This window comes from Melospiza melodia, chromosome 2 (genome assembly GCF_035770615.1).
Source record: "Melospiza melodia melodia isolate bMelMel2 chromosome 2, bMelMel2.pri, whole genome shotgun sequence".
NCBI classification, from domain to species: domain Eukaryota; kingdom Metazoa; phylum Chordata; class Aves; order Passeriformes; family Passerellidae; genus Melospiza; species Melospiza melodia.
Genome location: NC_086195.1, coordinates 76685083 through 76691082, shown reverse-complemented (window position 1 = coordinate 76691082; position 6000 = coordinate 76685083).

Genomic DNA, 6000 nt, shown 5'->3' with positions numbered 1-6000 from the left:
GTTGGGGGGATAGGGATCAATATCCTGGGTAAGAGTTTTGGTTTGCGCATTTCATATAATTTATTTTTTCATGTTAAAGGGGACTATGGGAATGCTCAAAATTTATTGTGAGTTGATTACTGGAAAGAACAAAGGCAAGGAAATGACAGGATGAAGATAGATTGGGGAGGAAAGGGAAAATAGGGGGATAAGTGCATAAGAGGGATTGGTTGTGTGCAAACAGACTGCAGTCAGCTACTCCTTTGGCCATGCCTACACATACAGTTGGTCCTTGTCTTCTCAGTAATCACCTTATGTGGGATGGCCACCTTATGTGTGGATGAGCTCTTCAGTCTGAGCTTGTGAGCTGCAGCTGAGAGGCTGGCTGAGGAGGGCTTAAGAGAGCTGAATGCCAGCAGCTGGAGCGTGGCGCAGTCCACAGGGACATGAAGGCTCCTGGGGGTGCAGGAGGTGCCAGGCCAGCTGCTCTCTGGGAGGGGCTGTGTGCTAAGAGCACTCCTGGGGGCTCCACGCTCTGTTGGCATTTTCACGTTGGTGCTTCACCGTGGGACAGAAGGTCATCAGGGAGGTAGGGAGGTGAGCCAATGAGTGGGCCACACTCTTCTGTGGGCCAATCTCCATTTGTCAAGTGCTCGATGGTCTCTGTGGCCACTCTCACGGCTCTCTGGGCCAGGGGCAGACATGAACCAGCTGCCACTTCAATACTGCTGACATCATCTACCTGATGCTGAAAGCCACATCGCTCGGGCCACAATTATTCACATGGACAGCCAGCAAGATCCAAGGTATTAGAGAAGGTATCCTCTCTTTCAGGCATGTAAAAATATCTCTACCAGAACCTATTGTCTCCTCCTCATTAAACAACATCCCTCCAAAAACATGAAAACTGAGAAAAAATAGTTGTTCTATTTGATTCTTGTTCTCCATGAATCAGAGAATCGCTGAATGACTGAGCTTAGTTGGGCCTCTGGAGTTTATCATGTTCAACCCCCTCTGCTCAAACCCACCTAGAGTGGGCTACTGAGTCTCTAGGTGGCTTTTGGGGACACTTCTTCTGCACAAGGAGAGACACCACCACCTCCTGGGCAAACTGTGACAACGTTCTCTCACTCTCACAGTAAAATAAGTGTTTCCTGAAGTTGAGAGGGAACCTCCCGTGTTTCAGTCCTGTTGGGATAAGGTGATTGTATTCTATTGATGCATAAAATTGTACTGCAAGATTGCAAGGAGATATTTCAACACACTTTATGTAACCTTTTCTTCTGATGCATTTTTAAAACTCCTGGTAGCAGGGCTACTCAAATGGGGCACTCCAGTGACTGAGGAATCTTTATCTGAATTTTATCAGGGTCAAAAATGTACAATGGCACTGTCAGACTTGCAAGACAAATACTGCTGCCACACCTGCTGTAGAGGTGGCAAACAAGGTTTGCTATCAAAGCAAAACTAAAGGTAAAATGATTAATTTTAATCACAAGACCTTGAAAAAAGGAAATTAGTAGCTCTGGTCAGTGTCTGACATTGCTGAGGTCAGAGAAGTAGCTTCAAGTCTTGTAACTTGAAAGTTTCTATTGAATTTATTAAGAAATATTTCTGTGCTGTTTGTTTTTTATTTTTCTTAATAGTCTACTTGTAATGTCCTTAATTCTGTATTTCCTTCATGTTTCTGGTATGGGTTTTTGATTGGTCTTGCAGCTGCAAGTCTTAATCAGTCCATGGTCTCAGCTAAAACAGTGAAAGTTAAAAAAATGCATTAACAGCTTGGCTCACACTTTATAGTGTCGGTTTGTTTGGAGTTTTTTTTTGGGGGGGGTTGTTTTGGTTTTTGGGTTTTGTTTGTTTGTTTGTTTTGGTTCCTTCAGGAAGTTTCCAGCTGTTCTGGTTTGAATAGTTTTATTCTGTTGTTCCTACTGTTAATGCTCTTCTATGGTGTCTGTGCCTTGCACATCACTTCCATTGTGGATAACTGCATGAGACCATGTTCTTTTAAATGGGATAATCTCTTCCAGCGCTGGTCTATCCAACTTTCTTTAGGAAATATTGTCTTTCAGATGAGATTATAGCTCTCAGAACAGAGCTGGCTGGTCCTAGAACTAAGGGAAACTGGGAGCCCCAAAGGGTATGGGGGAGCAGCTTCATGACCTTTCATGATTGTTTTGTAGTTTTCTGACTGTCACATATTTATCCAACTAGTTCTTCTTTGGGGGGGGGGGGGGGGGGTTGATGATTTCTGATTAGTTGTAGCTCTTTCTTTACCTATTTCTGTGTACACAGATAGTCCTACCAATTGTGAATATGAAGTCTTAGATCTGTGGCAGAAGTAGACCTTAGCTGACTCCAGTACTGTCTATCTTAATATAGTTTAGCTGGTTTAGTGTCAGATGTTGATATAATTTTTTCTTCACAATTCTTACTTTAAAAATCTCTGGTATCACCAACAAGACAGCCTGACCATTTGAGTGAAAACAGGCTTTTGAACTAAAGGTGATTGACCTGTATTCAATATCCTGTGCTCTTCTAAAATACATTTTGAGACCTAGGCTCAGAGCTAAATACATTCTTTGTCTGTGGTACATTTAGTCCAAGCATTCCAGTTATAGTTTTCTCATCTTCTAAGCACATCAGATTTTCTATGTTCTAGACAATTTCTACTCTGTTTGTATAGAAACTTGGGTGAAGACAGAAGTATCTCTCACAAGGAACATGTGACTCTAGAATTCAGATCACAAGAATTTCTCTGTTTTCTTCTGTGTTTTATATATACTGGTCACCTTTGTTGCAGTTTTCACCATTTTGTCTTGGAGGACATTTTGCCTACATCTGAAGGTATATATTTAGCTTTTGCTTTTCAAGGACTCCACAGCACAACCATCAGACACAATCCAGAAGATCCAATATGGAAGTCCCAACACTATCTAACCAAGGGAAAAAGCTGTTTGGCTCAGAAGTTCTTTTTCTTGGTATTTATTGGTTTTCTCCAGTTTCACACACTCATCCCGCCTAGAAGGGGCAAATGACCTTTGATGTTGTTCTTGTCAGGATTACAAATACATGATCAAACAAGGTAGGCGTGCGGTGCTGACCTGAGCGGAAAGCCATTGTGTAGTGATTTAAACAAGCAGACTAAGAGCAGAGAGTTTACACCTCAGTAAACCAGACAAAAGTAACCGATAAGTGCTGGCAGAGCAGAGTAAGATTGAAACAAGTCCATTTAAATATTGTCTGCAGGAACTTGTTCCTAGTGATATGTTTGGTTTGGTTAATGGAAATGCTGTGGGGGGAAAAAAGCCTTTCTCAGTAACAAAAACTGCAGATCTGTAGGTTCAGAAGTGTTTGAGACAACCCAGAGCTGCAACAATGCATGTCTTAGGTGCCATTGATACTACAGAGAAAATACTTTAAAACTGACAAGGTGTAGGCTTTGTTTCCAGATTATTCTCTGGCAGCCTCTGAACTTCCATCTGGCTGCCAGGAAGAAAAGAAAACTGCCTTTGCAGGTTCAGAAGAAGTAGCTGCCTCATGAAGTGTTTTGGCATTTGTGCCATGTATCCAGCTGGGGGACTGTGAACCTGTAGGAGTTCCAGTATGTCCCAAATGCTGCAGATCTCCAGGAAATACGCAGATTTAGTCTGTAGATCAGTGTGGACACATTGATTTCTTCCTGCTGCCTCTTTCAGAACAAGGTTTACATCTGCACAACTTGTGTGAAAACCACTAAGTTTAGAGGCAAAGGACTTCAAGCTGGCAATGCTGGTTCTGCAGAGCATCCCAAGGCCTATCTGCCATCAAGGAAATCAAGACTTGAACACAACAGACCAGATTCCCACACCAGTTAACAGTTCAATTGCAAAGATGAAGAATGTAATTTGAGTTTCCTGTGTTCAGGAAACAGGTGCTTGGCATGGAAAGTGGCACTCCTTCCCTTCTCCTTTTACTAAAGTCATTGATGATGCCATGTCTGAGACTGTGCCAGTCACTGAGGTGTAACAAGTGCTGCCCCACTGTGGGACTGGTCACACTGAATTGCTTTTCTACAATAGGATAATTAGAACTGATTCAGCACCTGTCATCCTGAGCCCTATCACAGTGGCCTTTGGACTTCTGAGTGGTTTGAACTATAGAATTGTGCTCCTAACACTGCCCAGCACTGCACCCTGGTTTGTAAACCGAGTGACTGATCATTCCCCTGGAGCTGTGCCAACAGCAGTTCTATAAAGGAAATGTTTAACACTGGGTGATGTGAAGCCATGAGCTTGTGCAAACTTCAAGACAGCTGATTTGGAGGCTTACGTTTGGCTGTTTCATCTCACTATTAAAATGTACTTGGTTCATTCAGGGAAAACTCCTCATGAACACTCTAACTTCAAGCAAATATCAGGCAATCAGTAGAATATTGCTGCACTGTGACATGACTTATATTTTGACACATTAGACTTCACATGAAAAGTGACAACCTCCAAGGAAAGTAGCTTGTTTCAGGATAATAATTCTAGGTTTTCAGAAAGATTTTTGTTGTTTCAAAATAGATTGGAAAGATGTTAGAAGATTAGGATATACATAAGAGCACAGAATGGAAAGAAAATACTTCCTGTGGGAATGATGATTATTTCATAGTACCACCTGCTATTGAGAAAGCAGTTGCTAACATCATTGCGACAAATTGTAAACAATTCTTTGAATTATGAGGTACCTATTTTCATTTTTGGAACATTAAAATTACATAACTACCAAACAATGTTCCCTTTTCTACAGTAATTTTGTAGTGAGAGATGATTTAGGGAAACCCCACAATGATTCACGCTGTGTATTTATTTTTACATTATTCAGTCAGGGGTGTGGGTGGAAGTCATTAGAACATGTTACCAGAGAATGCTAGGGGAAAGGGGAAATACACGAGTCAAATCCAAGTCCCAGGTAGGTGAGGTACAAAGTAAATCGAAATCACAGAGAGAGAATCTTGCTCAAGGCTAGGAACTTCTGGGGAAATATGTCTCCTCTTAATGCCTCTGCCTAAATGTCTTTTTCAGTTAATGCTGAAAAGGGAAACAATTCTGGGTAGAACTCTGGCAATGCTTACATTTCTGTGAAGACCTAGAGAGTGAGGAGCAGTCAGTAGAGTACCTAGAAAAGGGACGTTTTGAGGTCTCTCGTCTCAACACAAGGAACAAGGGTGCAGTTTTGCTGAGGAAGAAATGTAAAAATAAAGTAGGATTATTGTTAATATAGGCAGACATAAATGTGTACTGCTTGGATATACACTGGAAAAACCCTTGTACACACTGACTTAACATCTGTGCCACCTCCTCTTCCTTAGCAGTGGCTTAGCAGATGGGTACCACACCTAGCAGGGTGATTCAGGGTGAGAGCTGTCAGGGATAGGTAAGTGTAAAGCTTCCTTCTCTCCTTTGATTGAATGGAGGCTTTCCATGTAAGCACAGCTGGAAGAGCTCTGCTGTGAGGACAGGCTGAGAGAGCTGGGAAGAGAAGGCTTCAGGAACACATCACTGTGGGCTTCCAGTACTTAAGAGGGAATTATAACAAAGAGGTTTAGGGACTGTTTACAGGTGTAGATAGGGATAGATAGGACAAGGGCAAATGGATTTGAATTAAAATACAAGAGATTTAGATTAAATCTTGGGAAGAGGTTCTTGGCATCTGTTGAGGCACTGGAACAGTTGCCACAGAAGTTGTGGATGTCCCATCCCTGGAAGTGCTCAGGACCAGTCTGGATCGGGCTTTGAGTAACCTGGTCTAGTGGAAGGTGTCCCTACCTATGGTAAAGGGGTTGGAACAAGATGGCTATTAAGGTTTCTTCTAATTCAAGCCATTCTATGATTCTAAATTTCTGTGATTTTAAACAAATTCCAGGCAGGGACAGTGTGTTTGGAGTGGTCCAGATCTGATACCCTGATATACTTGAGGCTGTTGCAGCTCCCTGGCCCCAGGTCCAGCAGAGAGGTTTTGCCTGTATCCCAACAGGTACATACACACGTACATACA